Source organism: Antechinus flavipes, chromosome 1 (assembly GCF_016432865.1).
Source record: "Antechinus flavipes isolate AdamAnt ecotype Samford, QLD, Australia chromosome 1, AdamAnt_v2, whole genome shotgun sequence".
Classification (NCBI taxonomy): Eukaryota; Metazoa; Chordata; class Mammalia; order Dasyuromorphia; family Dasyuridae; genus Antechinus; species Antechinus flavipes.
The window spans coordinates 572,918,327-572,936,975 of NC_067398.1; positions in this window are offsets into that span (position 1 = coordinate 572,918,327).

Genomic DNA, 18,649 nt, shown 5'->3' on the forward strand with positions numbered 1-18,649 from the left:
CCTTTCTTTTCATCATGTCCTGTAGAAACCTCATTCTATTTTTATTTTAAACCAGACTCCCTTATATCAGAGTTCCTCGCCTTTGGAGAAATCTGGCACTTCCTTGATGACAGTGCTTTTCTAGGCATCCTCTCTAATTTCAGGATACAACTTCTTTGTCTTTTGGTTCTGTAATTCCTTACTCCAAATCTTCTTAACATCCTTCCCTCCTTTCCTTTTCTCCTGTTCAAGCCTATTCCTGGGCCAGGGATAGTAATTACATTCTTTGTTCCTCACCTCCACTTCCAGGATGTCTCACCGTTAACACCAATTGGCAACTTTTCTTTTGAGGTTCTTCTAGATATAGCAACCAATCTGGAATCTGGCGATTATTAACTACTGCCTCTCAGGCCATTCTCTCTCCTTTTTCAAAGAGTTCACTACCTGGTCCAGTTTTTTCCCTCCACATAATTCCTTATTCTTATAATCCGCAACTTCATTTTATATGTTGATATCCAAATTTAATAGCTTTGCTTTCTATCTAATTCCCTAACCTCTTTAGCTCCCATGAACTACTCCAATGGTGTCAAAGGCAAATAAGAATGGGGACCATTAATTCATATAAAAGCATTCATGAAGGCTATAGGTTGCCTTAGGTTTAAAATGTGATATTATTTGTTTTATTATATTTTTATTTATTTTGTTAAATATTTCCCAGTTACATTTTAAAGTGGTTCATCCTTCACTCTGAGTGTTGTGAATCACATGCAATCCACAATCTATTCCTCTGTCATCTTGGATTTATTATGCCTTCTTTCCACCTCAGCCCTACATAGGGATAGTGCTATTTTTGGTCTTGTCATCCTAAAGTATTATTGTTTTAATCAGTTTTTGGTATGTCTGACTCTTTATGATCCCTTTTGGGGTTTTCTTAGTAGAGATAGTAGAGAGGTTTGCCATTTACTTTTCTAACTTATTTTGTAGATGAGAAAAGAAGCAAACAGGTTTAAGTGACTTGCTCAGGGTCACATAGTATCTGAAGCCAAATCTTAACTCAAGTAGAGAAGTCTTTCTGACTTCAGACCTGATTCTCTATCTTCAAGTACTACATCTTCACAATCTATAATTGAAATTCTATTTGACTATAATGTCTATCCTACCTCTCACTATCACTCACTCCTCCTAAATCTATTTTTTTTGTCTTCCTTACAATCTGTCCTCTATATCCTTCTTCTATCCTTACTTTCCTTCCTTCAAAATCTTGATTTTTTAGTGAACTGGGATAATACTATCCCCTCCCCTATTGTCTTTGTCTTATTGTCCTATTTTATGCTCACCCATTTACAGACAACAACTCTGTATTATATTTATCATCTGCCTTCACTCTTATCTCCTATGCTTATGGATACCATTTGAGGAAGTTAGTATCTTAATATATCATCTGTGCTGACTGGATCCACTATAGATTTACATTATCTAATCTCAGCTGGGCCAAGAAGTAATCTGTTTCCTTGATTATAAATTGAGATGGCTAGACTGGAAAATCTCTAAGGATTCTTTTAGTTATTCTATCCTGTTCTATTCTAGTCACTGATTTTTAGATGACAGTGACGTTGCAAGTGTATTAATTTTCAAAAAAGGTGAAGAAGGTAAATCCTCCAAAGTATAGGCCTCTGTACTTAATCTTAATTCCTGCTAAAATTTTCCAGGTGACAGAGCTTAGAAAGGGCAAAAATGACTATTATAAGAATATTCATTATTTGCGAAGAAGTTAACTTAATTGCCTTAGGAAACAGCAGATAAAAGCTATAGTATAGACTTTTTTTTTTTTTTACCTTCACTTTAGTAGGACATTTGACAAAGAATCTCACTCTATCCCCGTAGACAAGAGGGATAATAGGGGTTGGAGAATGGTCCAATTAAATGGGTTAGTAATTGGGTAGATAATTGAACCCAAAGCAGAGTGATTAATGGATTGAGGACAGTCTGGGAGGAGGGCTCTAGTGGAGTGCCTTAGGGATCTGTCCTTGGCCTGGTTCTTTCCATTTCTATCATTTATTTGATAAAATAGATGGCATACTTATCAAGTTGGCATACAACATTCAATTTAGCAAACATTTATTAAGCTCCTACTATGCTCAGCACTGGAAGAAGTAAAAGATTAAGATAAAATATAATCCTTCCTTAATGAAGTTGGAAAAGAATGTTCAGCGCTTGCCTTGTTAGCCATCCTTAGCAATAGATCTCTCTTAATTTATGTTTCAGTACCTTTTAAATGTTGGAGTGCTTTTGCTAACAGGCAGATGCTTAGTGTTTTTCAGTGTCCAACAGAAGATTAGGTCTTGTAGAAGGAGACAGCATTGGGCTATGTGTGACTGCACTGAGAGGCAACATTTTCTGACTACTAGGACAACTCTTTCTTGATTCAGTCCCTTTAAAAAAGGGTTAGGGGAACTGCTAAAATGAAGGCATCTACAGAAAATGTGATTTTTGCCTCTAAATATCAGGCACAACTGAAGAAAATATTGAAATGCTAACAAGAAGAAAGGTGATTTTTGTTGAACTGACATATGCAAGAGGCAGCAAAGCTAGAATCAGCCTGAACTATGTTCAAGTACTATCTGAAATGTCTATTGGTTATATGACCTCACAAAGTCTCTTAAACACTCGGTGTCCTTGGCAATTTTCTAATAATACAGATCAGAGAATCCTATATCAATGAAAGCACAGATCTAATTCTTTATTTGATAAGTTACTTTTGTATTCTATGTTTGGTCTAAGGGGAGTGGATATAGTGGTATGGATCTCTGAGATAAGGGGAAGTGTGTTGGGAATGGAGGCAGAGTACTTGGAACAGGAAAAATCTCTAACTTCTCTAAACTTCAACTCCTTATCTACACAATGGAGTAGGTGGTCTCTGAGGTCTTTTGGATGTCCAAATATGTGTTCCTGTAACTTCTGCTCCCTTCTTTTGAGCAAAAGTTTAGAAGCTGCATCAATCTTTTTGAAGTTGGTTTTCAGAGTAAGACAAATATTGATTTTTCTTTTTCTACTGGACCACCAGACAGAACAATCTCACAGCTCATAGAGGCTCAGAGTTAGAACCTAAGAAGCCATTTTGTTCTAACTTTGTTTTTTTTGAACTGTACAATCTTAAAAAAAATCACTTTACCTCTTATATAATCTGTTTTGGAAGGAACAGAGGAAATTTGGTTTGTTTTAATTTTTTCATCAATTAAAAAAAAAGAATTATACTTATATACTCCAGCAATTCTCTTAGTAGAAGTTTAATAAAGTTTAGGATTCCAAAAGTCAGTAAAAGGAAAGATGACAACTTCCTATATTTTCTGCTTATGTTGCCAGAGGAAAAGCCCAAGGGACATCTTATTTCAGGTTGGACCCCTAGTTATGGACCTGATGTCAAAAAGAAGGAAGCTCTTATCTACTATTAGGAATAAGGTTCCTGGTCTGACCCTTGATTCTATATTTCCTAAGTTGAGGCCTGGATGGTAGAAATAATTATGAGACCCTTGGCCACAGTCCTTAGTAACTTCTGATGCTTCTAAGAAGAAACTGGCTTGACTAGGAGGCAGAACACTACAAGAAAAAACAGCACTAAATGGGAGTAGGAAGAGAAAAATTGAAACAAAAACAAAGGTTTTCTTGAGGGGAGATACTCATCAAGTGGATGGTCAGGTAAATTGGATGTAGAGAAGACTCCTGGGATATTGCAGAGTTAAGTATCCAAAAACAGGTAAAAAGGGGTGGGCTTTAAAAGGTTTCTTATCTGATTAAATATAGCCAAGCCCTGGGGAAGAGAGGAGTTCAGAACTGGGAACTTGGTGCTGATTTATGCTAGTGAGGTGGAGAATCTGGGAAGAGGAGAAAGATTCCTGGGGAATTGGTGGCTAATTGATATTCTACAGTGGAAGGTAAGGGACATTATTCCTTCACTGTAGGCCTACTTTGGCAGAGTGGCTCAGTGGATTTAAGCTTACCTGGTTCTTCTTTGTATAGTGAACACACAGGGTATTGAATTCCTTATAGTTTGTTTACTAGTTTATTTTGAGGGGAAAATGAGATAATGTTTATAAATAAATAATTTATTATATACATACATATATATTATACATATATACATTATATATACACACATATAATGTTTACAAATAAAATTTATAAAAACAACTATCTTGTTAGTGGGTAGATCCACAAACACTATGCCCATTTTTCAGATGAAAAACTCACTTATTTGCCTGGAGTTACACTGGGCTTTTTTCTTCTATTGTAGTATTCCTTTCTAAGCTATACTAAGCAACTGATCTGGAAAGAGTATGTATGTGAAGACATTTTATAATTATAAAGCACTATATGAAGAGAAGTCATTTGAGAAGCTTAACTACTATTGAATTAGATAAATCACCAGGTGTTTGTTGTCTGTCTCTGACCTTTAAGATCCCAGAGTAAAATTATACAGAGAGAAGCCTGAACTACTGCTTAAGAACTCATCAAACTGTGCTAATATCAAACTTGTGCCCACTGTTAATATTTTTTTAGGTTCTATCTCTTCCATCTCATCATGACAAGAAGCACAGGACATTATCCTAATGCTAACAGGCTCTGTAGCTTTGACCTGCTCCATTTAGGACCTAGACTGGTTTGCCCCTCGTTAGCCAATCTCATGGCCTTCTGCTCCCAAAGGTTAACCAAATCAATAATGCTCATTTTAGTACAGACACCCATAGCTTTAGCCACTATAACTCCAAACTTCTAAGTTCAAGAGATGCATCACCCCTCAGCCACTCGCTTGACTCGGATTATTGGTATATACCATTAAACCTGCTTAATTTTAAACTCCTGCCTCTTCTTTGTCTTCCTTCCACTTTGATTCACAATTTGCTTTTCTAAGCCAGACTTAGGTTGCACCAGGTCAGTGTATCAGATTTATTTTTTTTTAAAGGAATTGCAAACTATGGGTCAGCTCTGGGTGAGTGCTTACACACTGAGATTGAAATATTCCTATTTCTGTGCTCTCTGAATGCTCAAAATTCAGCTGACATCAGCTGTGTAAATGTACAAACCAGCTTGTCTTCCAAATGAATGAGTCATTAACATGAGTGACTAAGATAAATAAGATTATCTTGTCAAATTCAACCCCCCCCCCCCCAATCACTCCTGAAAACCTTAGCAAACAGAATCTATCTAAGGTTTCTTTTTGTGACTCTAGCAACTTGCCTTCATCAAAAATGTTTTTGGAGGCTCTTATACATCTTATTTTGTGCAATAATAGCAATAAAAGAGTCTTCAGTCTCTAAAAATTTGAATAAAATATAGTTTGCATCATCCCTTAAATTCCACTGAAACTGGAACTAAAAGTAGATTGGATATTTTAATTTCCATTTATTTTTCACCATCACTATTTTGCCTTTTTTTTTTTTTTTAGTTTCTTAGGGTTTATACTGAGAATGACCCTAGTTCATTACTTTCTTCTTTGTAACAAAAAATTGTTCCAAGAGATAAATGAAGTGTAATGATTGGAATTAGAACAAGGGAATGAAGGACTATAACTTAAAGATAAAACTCTCTTTGCAAATAAATCATGAGTTTTCTGGATTAATGGGGCAGAGGTCGGAGAAAAAACATCAAAGCTATAGTTCAGAAGAAGTATATGTAAGACGTGTAGAGTACTCATGTAAAATGTCGAACAAGTTGCCTAAATGCATAAATATAGCTTGTGGGTGCAAGTGAAAAAGACACTCTCTAAAACCTACCTTGCTTTAGATAAGAGAGGAATAGAGCAAAAGGCAAATTAGCTGAGGTTGGAGAACAATGGAAGAGGAGAGAAGAAGCTAGTGGAATCTAAGAGTGCTTCAAATTTTGAAGACACTTGCCATTTTCTCTCAGGTATTTGAGCAAGGACCATCCTGTCCAGTCAGACTCCAAGCTGAAGCAGGATTCAAAAATCATTTCAGCAGCAAGTCTTTACATACTTAGGCTGAAACTGAAACACTGAGGGCTTAATTGTCCTCTCTCTAGTGTTAAAATGTTTGTTCCGTGTGATAACTGCCTAATTTTTGATGAAGCACATATGGAGAGTAGGTTTGGCTGTAGTTCCCCCTTTTCCAAGAGTGGGCCTGCTACTCTGAGCACCAGAGAGGCAGAGAAAGTGTTTGCTGAACCTATATTTGTTTGAACAAGAGTTTATTTTTACCTTCACTCTTCCTTCCAGATCAGTGTGCTTGTTTCTCCAATCATCTCATGGCTTAAAGACAGTGGGATAGAGGGGAGAAAGAGCTCAGGACTTGGAATCACAAGACCTGCTTTTGATTCCCGTTTCTGAGGCTTACTATGTTCCTCTGATAAGTCAACCTCACTGTGCCTCTGTAAAACCAGATTAATAATCTGCTCTGCCTCACAGAGTTGTAAGGGAAAGGGTTTTGTAAAACTAAAAGCACTTCACAAATGGGAGCTATTTTTAAGCATCCAAGGACTAGATTGGGTGTCAGAAAAATATTAATACAGTTCTCAATGTAGATCACCCCCTTTTTTACAAGTAATTCAAAGCATTACAATTATAATTTCAGTTGGAATGGAGGTTAAGTTTATCCCCTTCCTCTGGCTAGGACTAAATCCAGACCATCCAGAATAGATTATTTCCTTAAAGATCTCAATAAGCAGATTTGCTTGATAATTTGTCTCTGTTTTCACTTGTCCTTGATGTCAGAAAATGGCCTCTTTCCTCTTATCCAAGTTTCTATGGTATCCATTTGATGCATTTCTGTTGGTGGAGACAGATGGAAAACAGCTGGTTAGCATCCTCTTTATAATCATCCTTGAAAATAGTTATTAAATCACCTCTTTTCTCTAGACAAGATAAGGTAACTCCTTTAAGCTTTTCATTTAAGCCCTACTTTCAATTTTCTTTTTAAAAAAATTCTTTTTATTGTTGCTCTTCTCAGAACTCTATTCAATCTTGCTATATCCCTCCTTGAGCTGCAGAGCCTGGATTCAATGCCATGCCTCGTGTTTGACCAATGCCAAATATAGTAGATAGATTACTTCTTGGCTCTTGCACGCCTCCCTCATATTGCTTCATTGCCAGCTTTGAATCAGTTTTTTAAATGGTTGCGCTGCATTGATGGTTCAGAGCTTGTACTTTATCTCTATCATTACTAAATTTTCACTTATGTATTTTCCTTAGAGACTCTTGTCTCTAAGACACACATCTACTCACATATATGTGAGTATGTAGATATATTATGTGTATTTTATCTGTATGTATATACATGCATATATAGATATGTATATATGTGCATTATATGCAGAAACATCTGATGGATACAAAAAGTGTGGGAAATATTTTTAATGGAAAAAAATATGCAATTATGTCAATCTTTTGCAACATGAGCAGTTGTAATATTATTTTTTGTTTGTTTATTTTGTTAGATACTTTGGTTTTTAAAACATTGGAAACATCACCATAAAAAGTTACTTCTGGTATCACCCCTATTTAGTTGGGGGGGGATGTTAGGAGTCAGTATGGTATCTTATAATACAGGATCTGCTAGAGATCTCAAAGAATTTCTTCTTGTGACTTAGTCTTTAAAAAAAAAAAAGAAAGCTGATATTATTTAAAGTTTAGCCCTCTGAAATTTAGCAAGGTTGAACCATTCCTATTTCTGCATCATCTTAGTCATCAAGGTCTAAGTATTGGGAATATGTGGTCAAGAAAATCAAGGTTTAAATCTGCTTCAGCAACTTAATGACTCTATGGCCCTGGGCAAGTCACTTAAATATTTGTTCATCTCAGTTTTTTTTACAATTCCTTCCCATGTGAAGATTAGGGATAATAGGATAATTTGTTTTACAGGGTTGGTGGGAAGATCAAATGAGATAATATGAGTAAAGCACCTTCTCAGCCTTAAGGCACTACATGAAAATGGGGTATAATTATTACATTACTATTAATTGAAATGATCTGAAAGGAAACATTTATTATTGTTAATAAATCATTTTTGGTCATGTCTAACTCTTCATGATCCCATTTGGGATTTTCTTAGCAGAGATGCTGGAGTGGTTGCCATTTTTTCCTCCAGTTCATTTTACAGATGAGAAAACATCTTAAACTCAACATGTCTAAAACGAATTTCATTGTCTTTTCCCCATTTTTCTTAACTACTATATTATGCTGAGGGTTCCACCATCTTCTTACTCACCCAAGATTGCATCCCAAATGCCATCCTCAGCTTCTCCCCTTGGCCTCATTTTCAATCACTTGTCAAATCTTTTTGTTTATTCCTATAAATTATCATCTATTAACAAGCCCTATTCTTTTCTCTGATACTACCACTGCCCTTGTTTAGATGCTTATCAGCTCCATGATAATTCTATTTCAATAGTCTACTGATGGTTTTTGCTGCCTTTAATTTCTCCACTACAATCCATTCTCCACTCATTTGCTAAATTGATCTTTCTTCTCCCTCCTTCCCCCACCCCAGGCAATTGGGTTAAGTGACTTGCCCAGGGTCACATAGCCAGGAAGTGTTAAGTATCTGAGACCACATTTGAACTCAGGTCCTTCTGATTTAAGGGCTGGTGTTCTATCCATTGCATCACCTAGCTGCCCCTAAATTGATCTTTCTAAAACAGATCTTACCAAAGCACCCACCTCCCATTCAACATAACATAACAGTTGCAGAATCTCACAAAAATTCCTATTTGGCTCTTAAAGCTCTTTATCCTTTGGTCCCTTCCTGCTTTCCTGATCTCCATACATCTTAATCCCCTCCATCCACTCTTTGATCCAATGCTTCTAGCCAGGTCCTTCTCAGTGTTTCTCTCACACTACATGGATGAAGGAACTTCCAAGGTGAGAAGGGAGTTCTAAGGTATGGTGCCAATGTTCTGAGATTCAGTCAGATCCAGGAGAAGATTGAAAGATCACTATTAATACAAATGTGCAACTGGAGGACAAAATGAGGAAAATAAAACAAGTTTAGAATTAAATCTTTTCGAGTGCGGACAAGCTTACAAGACCATATAGTTTCATAGGATTTGTTTTCCCCTTTTTGTGTTCCAGTCTCATAGAATAAGTTTGGGTCTGGGATGTGCAAAATCTGGATGGTTTCAATCTGATATCTGAGAACAGGCTGACCACGGAGTCCAAGGCCAAGTAATTAAGTATAAAATAGGCATTTTCCTGGCAGATGCCTTATAAAAGTTACATGGGCTATTAGTCCTCAGATAGAAGGGTGGAGTTAAAGTTATTCTCAGGCATTTGAATGGATAGAAGAAGCTCTATTTAGGATTGTGTGACCAAAATGATTTACTTTGCTTCTGTGTGTCCAAGATCATATGGGCCAATACACTGTCAAACTAAGCTCCTCTGAGTTTGAATTCTCTTTTAAAGAATATTAATATTTATAATAATAATGCCTGTCATTTATACAGCTCACTAACATTTGGAAAGTTCTTTACAAATATTTTATTTTTATAACAACTTTGGAAAGTGGGTGCTATTATTATCTCCATTTTATAGATGAGAATACTGAAACAAGCAGAGATTAAATGATTTGATCATATACATAATTCTGTCTGAGATTGGAGTAGAATTCAGTTCTTTTTGTCTACAGGTCCAGAGCTTTATCTACTGTGCCACTTAGTTGTAGATTATAGTTACCATCTGAAGAGTTTAACCCATTACTAGTATTTTCTTTAATGTATTCTGAATGCAGCAAAACTCAACATTCAAGCATTACAACTAGTTATCAACGAGAATTCTAAATCTATTTAAATTTAGTCCAATATGACCTAACAGCACCCTTGCATTTAAATAAATGGTTAGTTCTTTTCATCACAAGCAGAAGTTTTATTACACAGATGATTTAAATCCTGATGTAATTGTAATATGAATACATAAGTGATTTGTACTATAAATGTTTATATATTCTCACCAGAAATCAATTTGGAAAAAATTATTCATGGGACCAGCAACATATATTATAATATGACCAATATGACCTTGACTAGAAAATGGTATTGAGGCCATAAACATAAATTCTTTCATCTTTGCTTTCTTGGTTAGGAGCTAGATGGGAATTAGTTAACCAGTTATTAATAATCAGTTACATTTGAATTTAAATCTTCCAGAGTTCAAGGTGCTCTATCCACTGTGCCATCTACCTCACAAAATTCTTTCTTCATAACAATTTAGTTAGATGTGTAGTGGAAAGAATTGGACTTGGGATCAGGTGGACTTGAGTTTGAAGCCTATCTCAGACACTTATCAGCAGTGTGGCAAATCACTTAACTTTTCAATCTCAGCTGAGATATAATAATAACACTTACATAATAGGATGGTTATGAGAATAAAATGTAAAGCACTTTGCAAACCTTAAAGCACTATATAAATGCTACTATTATTATTGATGGTGGTGGTGATGTTACTCTGGTAAGGTAGTTATTGCAGTTATTATTAGCCCCATTTTATTGATGAGGAAGCTGATGTTCAAAGAAGTTATTTTCATTTGAGAACCAAAATTAGAATTCAAATATCCAGATTCCAAATCTAGTGTGTTTATATATGACACAAAAGCATAAGAATGCCGAGAGTCTTATTTTAATATAAGGAGACATACATATTTGGGCAGTAACTGGGCAGGGATTAATGTCCCAGTCTCCAACAATTTTTTGTTACTCCTTTAAATTGGACCCAAAAAAATCCATGAATAATTCCCAGCAAAGAATCATTTAACTAAAACAATGGTCTCTGTAGCATTTTAAAGGGAATTATGTGCTTTCTTTAATTCACACTTCTGGTACTTCTACTTAGGGTACATAAGAAAAAGAGCCCCAGCAGAATATTCACATGACTGTGTTCACTGCTTTGTTGTTCCTAGACCTCTCAGGACTCAAGATTCAGTGGGAATGTTTGATTTGTTTGAATGCCTACTTTAAACCAAATACACAATCATCTTCCAACACAAAGCTGGCCATAGTACAGTGTTAAGCTTTATTCATTCCCTAATCTTGGTTAGAAAACACTTTGCCAAACTATGTAATACAAGAAGAAATAGAATTCATTACTCAGTGCACTAAAGTTTTCCTGGCTCAGCAGGATCTCAACAAAAATGGTGATCAGTAAACATTAAAAATGCAAACTGATGTAAGAAATGACAAGCAGAATGATTTCAGGAAAACCTGGGAAGATTTACATGAACTGATGCATAGTGAAATGAATGGAATCAGGAGAACATCGCACACAGTAAAGCAATATTATTTGATGAAGAATTGTTACTGATTTAGCTATTTTCTGCAATTAAATGATCCAAAACAGTCCCAAAAGATAATTGATGAAGCATGTCATCTTCTTTCAAAGAAAGAGCTGATATTGATTGACTACAGGATGTAGTATGCTATTTTTCATTTTCCTTTTTTTATTTTTTCTTTTATTCAAGTCTTCTCATGTAAAATGACTAATATGGAAATGTTTTACTTAATTGTACATATTTAGCTTACATTTGATTACTTACCATCTCAGGGAAGAGAGAAAGAAATAAAGGAGGAAGGCATAGAATTTGGAACTCAAAACTTTAAATAAAATATTAAAAAAAATTAATGCAAGCTGAATAGGGTATCTGAGAGCCAAGTTTTCTAGCTTTTAAGCGCAAGTTGTTTATAGATCTCCACAAAAGCTAAACTCAGAGCTCAGTACCTAAAAGAGAGCCTATCCACGGAATCACATTGCAATTATATTTTTCTTACATGAAAATGCACATGGTTACCCAAAAGCCATCTACTAATATCTGTAGATGGTGTTGATAAGCCTGCCAACATTTTAAAAAAAAGTCTATTTCCCAGGAAGAAGAAGTTATGAAGTCCAAATGCAATTCTGCTATGATATGAGAGAAGTAAAAAAATGGTACCAAGACAGAAAATCCTTGCCACCACTTATTGATTATTTGACTAGCCTTTACAAGCTTTACAGCAAATCAGTACGTTTCTTGCTTAATCTCTGTGACATCTGAATTAAATGACTTAACTTCTCTTGTTAGCATCTTGGGAAAACTTATCATGCTTATTAAGACATTTATTTCTTGTTGAAAAAATGTACTAGGTTCTTTCAAAGGTACTGTTGCATCTCTGCCTCAGTTTTTTCAGAATTTGATTACCTTCAATTATTTTCATTGAATGAGTAGTCATTTCTCTCAAATAGCCAGCTAATAAAGTATTAATGGTTACTCACTTCAGTCAAAGGGAGTTGAGCCTATAGACAAAATCTTGTGTCTTCACTTAATTTCTCGGAGGAAAAATTTGGTATGGAGCGCTGTGAAAAAACACTTGAATTTGGCTCACTGAACTTGTAGTCTTGTGACATGAGTTCAAATCCAGACTCTGCCATTTACTACCTATGTGATCTTGGGCAGGTAATTTAACATCTCTGCATCTCACCCATATTAAATGATATTATTGAAGTAGAGATTCCTTCTAACTCTAGTTCTATGTTTCTTCTAACTGTATGAAATTGGACAACTCACTTAACCTCTCTTTTGTTCAAGAATGAATAAAAAAAAATTTAAGTGTTCTTGTGCTAAGCACTGGGGATACAAATAAAAAAATAAGACAACTCATGCTCTTAATGAACTCACATTCTAATGAAGAAGATAAAAAGATGCTATTACCCTTAAGAGTCTAGTAGAAAAGCAAGTGGTAATATCTCTTCTTTAAGTCATTTCAATTGGGGTAAAGAACACTAATTTCAGATGATGAATAATGTAAAAGTGCCAAAGACATTGATGACAAGAAATTTTTTTTCTTTGTCTTCAATAGCTATGACTATAGTACCTGCCATTGCCAGGCTGCATCTCCATAGGAATTAATATATAGGATGATAGCTGTGAATATTGTTCTGAAAGCATTGCTATTTCCAAGACTTTGGGGTTCAGGGTCCTGCCTGGGGTGTCTCTATCAGGGTTTGCAGGGATATGGGGATCAAGATGGGTGCCTAACCCCTGTTTCTTCCTCTGGGTGCAATGTTGTTCAACTAGGCTGGATTGTCTGTCCTGTAGTATAGTAGTTGGTAGGCAGTTGGTAGGGATGACTTATCCCTTATACAGAGCAATTGCTTCTCCAAATGTTGGTTGAGGTTTTGCCTCTTCCAGGGCTCTTGAACTTAAAAATTTTTTGCTTATCTTTATTCATAATTTTTGCTGTTATAAAAAGCAAGACAGTTAAAACCAATAGGTATTTATTAAACACTTACTAAGTGGTACTAAGGTAAAGAGGATACAAAGATTAAAACAAAAATAGTTTCTGCCCTCCAGAAGGTTATACTCTACTGAGAAATATACAGACAAATGATATAATGTATCTGGTATACAGATAAGTGATTAAAAAGTATATACAAAATAAATACAAATTATGTTTGATGGAAGATGGAAGAAAATAGCAAATAACTTCGGATTAGGAAAGGCTTCACATATGAGGTGGGTCTTGGCTTGAGCTTTAAATGGAGGTAGGGAGTCCAAGAGGCAGATGGAAAATAAAAACTTTGAATTAGATTCTCCCTCAAGTCCCTTAGAGTTCTAATGAAATTTTGTGATTCTAAAATTTCCTCTATACTTAGAATACTGGACATGATTTGCTTATTTCCTTGTATCTCACAGAAATTTTTCCACCAAGTAATTTCAAAGAAAAAGCATCTTCTAACATTACAACAGTGGTAATTAACATGCTTAGCACTCTTGAGAGTGACATATTATTTTTATTTTAATAATCTAAGAGAATAGAAGCCAACTTGACATCTTAACCTTTAATTTGTGTTTTATAGAAATATAAATGCAAGAACTGGTTCTGTCTTCCCAGGCAGAGTCTAAAAAATGTATCATTTTTTATGCATGAGAGTACAGAGAAGTCAATGAGGGACTTCATAGCCTGGTTTTAGAATTTAACCAGAATCAACAGACATCTGAAAAAAAATGCTCTGCTTCTATAGTCTATGAAATTAAGTATAAAACTTAGGAGAGAATCAGTGCTTTTGTCCTCTGCCATTGTCAGACAACATCTGAAGTTGTGTTCCATTCTGGGAGTGCCATTTTAGGGCATAGTGGATAGTGCACCTGCATAGAGACAGAAAGACCTGAATTCAAATCCAGCCTTTGATTTATTCTGTGTTACTCTGGGAAAGTCATTTAACCTCTTTTAGTATTAGTTTCCTTATTTTTAAATCAGCATAAGTAATAGCACCTCTCTCACATGGTTGATTGTTATAAGGATCAAAGATCAGAGGAGAGAATTAAATGCTTTTCAGGAATTAAATTACTATTTAAATGTTAGTTATTGCTGTCATCATCATCATCTTCATCACCATCATTATTGCTATAATATTCTTCATCATCACTATCTTCTTCATCATCACTTATTCTGGTTGGGCCCAAAGGGAAGAACAGGAGTAATAGGATGACAATTGTAAATAGTTGCAAAGTAATAATAAAATTATAGCTTGATACAAGAAAAATTTCTGTTAACAAATGGAATTATCCAAAAGTTTAATGGACTAATGTAGAATGCAGCGGATGTTCTTTCAATTGAGTTTTTCAAGCAGAGGCTAAATAGTTCCCTTGTTTAATGTATTATGGAAGGAATTCGTTTAAGGTTTGGGCTGGACTAGAGGCTGTACTATGTTTTTTTTAACCTCTGAGATCCTGTATTTCTGAGGTATAATTCTACAGATTCTAAGATTTAGTCTTCATTCATTCTATATTAAATTCAAATCTGTTGCTAAGCAAGACTGTGATTTCATTTTAAGGGATTTGTTTTTAGTAAGTGGAATTTACAGGAATATACACAACAGAAAAAATGATACTCAGCACAGTAGGTGCTTAGTAAAAATTTGTTGTATTAATATCTTATTGATTTTTTTCTTTTTCTTTGATCCAAATTGAGGAGCAGTAGGTGGAACAGTGGTTAAAGTAATGGGCCTGGAGTCAGGAATATTTGATTTCAAATCAAAAGGTCACTTACTAGTTCAGTGACCTTTGGCAAGTCATTTAGCACCTATTTGCCTTAGTTCTTCATCTGTAAAATTAGAATATACTGGAGAAGGAAATGTTAACCAACTCCTGTATATTTGCCAAGAAAACCTCATGGTCAATGGCCAGATATAATTGATTACAACTGAACAACAACTAAAACTCTGAATGTAAATGTTGCTTTGTTGTAGTAAAATTCAAGAATTACTGACATTTAAATTCATAGTAAACTAGTCTTTAACTGTTGAGGCAGGGGCCTTTTATTTAAAGTAAATATTTATCATGCATGTGTGCATATATTTGTTTGAATATGATGTATGGAAATGTGAAAGGAAAATATATTTATTAAGTACCAACTATCCATAAGAATTAACTTAATACAATTATTAGCCACTTATAAATATTTTCTCTTGTAATCCTCATAACAACTCTCAGAGGTGGATGATATTATTATTTTATTCTCTACATTTTATACTTTAGGAAACTAAGGCAGGCTGAAGTTGTGACTTGCCTATGGTCAAACTCTAGGAAGTATTTGAGGCTGGATTTGAATTTAAGTGTTGCAGGTTGCAGACTCAATGTTCTATCTACAATAACACATAACTGCAAGAACATTGCTTAACTAACCATTAAAAGAAGATTTAGTTGGAGAAGAACTCTACTAGTCATTTAGCATGAGGATAACAGATTGACAATCAGCAGGTTACTCAGGTATCCTCTAGTGCCCAGGAGATCCAAATAAAGGCTTCCAGAATGTTGGGGAGAATCTTGGGGAGAAACTGTAGGAAGATGTGCATCAGGCATGATGTTTAGGATGAGGAAGCATGGAAGGATTGTGTGATTTATATATCACAGGAGGGAATATTCATATATGTGAGATAACATATCAATTGTCCTGAAAAACCTTCTCACAAGAGTTACAATCAGATTTTTATTTGAATGAATAGAGTCAGCAAAGCAGACAGATTCAGATTGAGCTTTTGTTCCATGTCTTCCCAGAATTGTTAAAGGAAGGGGGAAAATGCTTCAAAAGTCCTTGTGATATAATTGTAATCATATTAGACTGGAATATGAGCAGAATGTAAAGAGTCACAGCAACAATTTGAATGATCAAAATCTTTCTGGCAGCTGTCATGTGAAAGAAATTACTTGAAAAAAACCTTATAACCTTAATAGAAGGGACTTTAAAAATATCTCCCACACTCCTAGATTGAGAGGAAAAACTGAAAATAAAAATAACTATATGTACGTATGTATATAAGCATCTTGCTCTCTCTCTCACATACACTTACACATTATGCATCTACAATTTTAGCCAATAGTTACAGTGAGTTAAGGCAGATTGCCTCTAGGTAAAGTTTTATTCTGATAGTTACTAGTTAAAATGCTTGCAAATATATGAATCATCTAATCAGTTAAAACAGGAATCTATATCTATACCTCCTTCTCTCCCTCCTTCTCTCTCTCTCTCTCTCTCTCTCTCTCTCTCTCTCTCTCTCTCTCTCTCCCCCTCCCCTCTCTCTTTCGCTGTGTGTGTGTGTGTGTGTGTGTGTGTGTGTGTGTATTACTTCCCTGCTTTGGCACAAATACTCACAGATGAACCATACATTCTCATCCTGAGAGATTCTTGTCTGTATTTTTGTGCCAATTCTCTGTAGACATTATGGCCCCTATGCTAGAATCTCCTTTAAAAAAAAAAAAACAAAACTATTTTTCCTTAGACTGTCCATCTATGGTCTCTTCCTCTTGTTCTGTGGCCAACCCCATTCCCATTGTGGTTATATATCACCCCTAGATGAGGATTTTTACACGGTTTCCAGGATATGAGTCATTCTCATTAAAATGGTGCATGCAGCCTGCTTATCAAGCAGTGGAGATAAATTCTTGTTCCTTTCTCTTCCCCAATAAGTAGTGTTTCCCTGCCTTCTGGAACACCTGAGTAAAGCCTTCTGTAAATCTTACGATGTATATAAATGCCAGTTCTCATTGATTTTTCAGAGATTGTGGTATTCGATGTTCTGCAGGCACACACTATAAAAAAAATAATATTAGTGCTAAAGAAATGGGCTCTTGCATAGCCTGAAGGCACTTTTCAATTTCCCAAATGCAATCCAGTCTGGCTCTCTTAGGCCCTTCTGGGCCCAATACACTAAGCAAGATTTTAATTGAGAAATGTTATTCATGGAACAACATAATTGCTAGACTTAACCTACATCTGACCTTAGTTTGGAATCTAACACTACAAAGAATAAACCTTTTTTTAGGTGAAACCTTACAACAGGATCAATATGACTTCTTCAGGATATCTGTATCTATGTATACATGAAAATAATGTGCACATGTGTGTGTATGTATTTTTTCCTCACTTAAGTTTTCAGAAAGCACAAAGTTTTTCTATTTTTGCCTCCCACCAGAATTCTGTCATTTAATCAGAATTTACTGTTATGGCCCTATCTAACTTCTGGGCTCCTTAGTTTATTCTATTGGAAAGTTTTAACTCTCTGGGAAGCTGTTAAGCCATCAATCATATTATTTCTTTCTCAACTCAATAGGAAGTTTATATATATATATATATACACACACACACACACACACACACACCCATCTGCACATGCAAGCATACACATTCATACAGTATGTCTTAGATAAATGTTGGTGAGAATTGGATGCAAAATACCTTGATTTTGACAATAATAGTTGCTAACCTTGATGTTGCTTATATCATGATTTGTAAAGTGCTAGTTCATTTTTCCTTATAATAATCCAATAGGTAGATTTTATTATTACTCCAGTTTTACAGTTGAGGAAACTGAGGCAGGCAGAGGTTAAGTGACTTGAATTGCATACCTAGTAAGTGTCAGAGCCTAGATTTGACCTCAGGTCTTCTTAACTTATAGTCCCTTTCTGTCAGGTGCTGCCTAATTACTATATATGTATGTGCATATGCACATGTATGTGTACATAATTATAAGTAACATTTTCATGACATATTCTACTAAGCACTTTATAATGGTAATTTCTTTTAATCCTCATAACAACTCTGGAAGATGGGTGCTATTATTATTCCTGTTTTACAGATGAAAAATTATGGTGAACAGAGGTATATGCATATATTTATTAAAAAACTGCATTACCATTAGGTAATTATGTGAACAATTCTTCCCTATTTTCCAAAAATTCTTTAAGCTGAAATATATTCATGTATTTGGGGGCCAACTTGACTTTTAACATATTTCTTAGAATTATAGAATCAAAAACTCAGAATTATAAGGAATCTTAGGGTCTGTAACAGAACTGAGCACAAGACTCCTAATGTGGTCTGATCAGAGCTGACCACAGCAGAAGTATCATTTCTTTTGTTCTGGGCACAATCTTTCTTAATGTGGTTTCAGATGATATCACTCAAACTCCTTTTTTTTTGGTGTTGTTTTATTTTTAAGCTGAAAAGAGTCATAATTCCACAAAGAGGATAAATAAGTTTTGAGAGGAGCAATCATGTAAAAAGGAATTATGTATTTCTGCAAATCTGTAATGGATGTGACCATATTAGAGGACTGAGATCAGTGGTCCAGAGACCGTGTTGTAGATATGGTCTATATTTTCAGCACTCAGATAAAGCTGCTGTTTCGAACTACTATTTA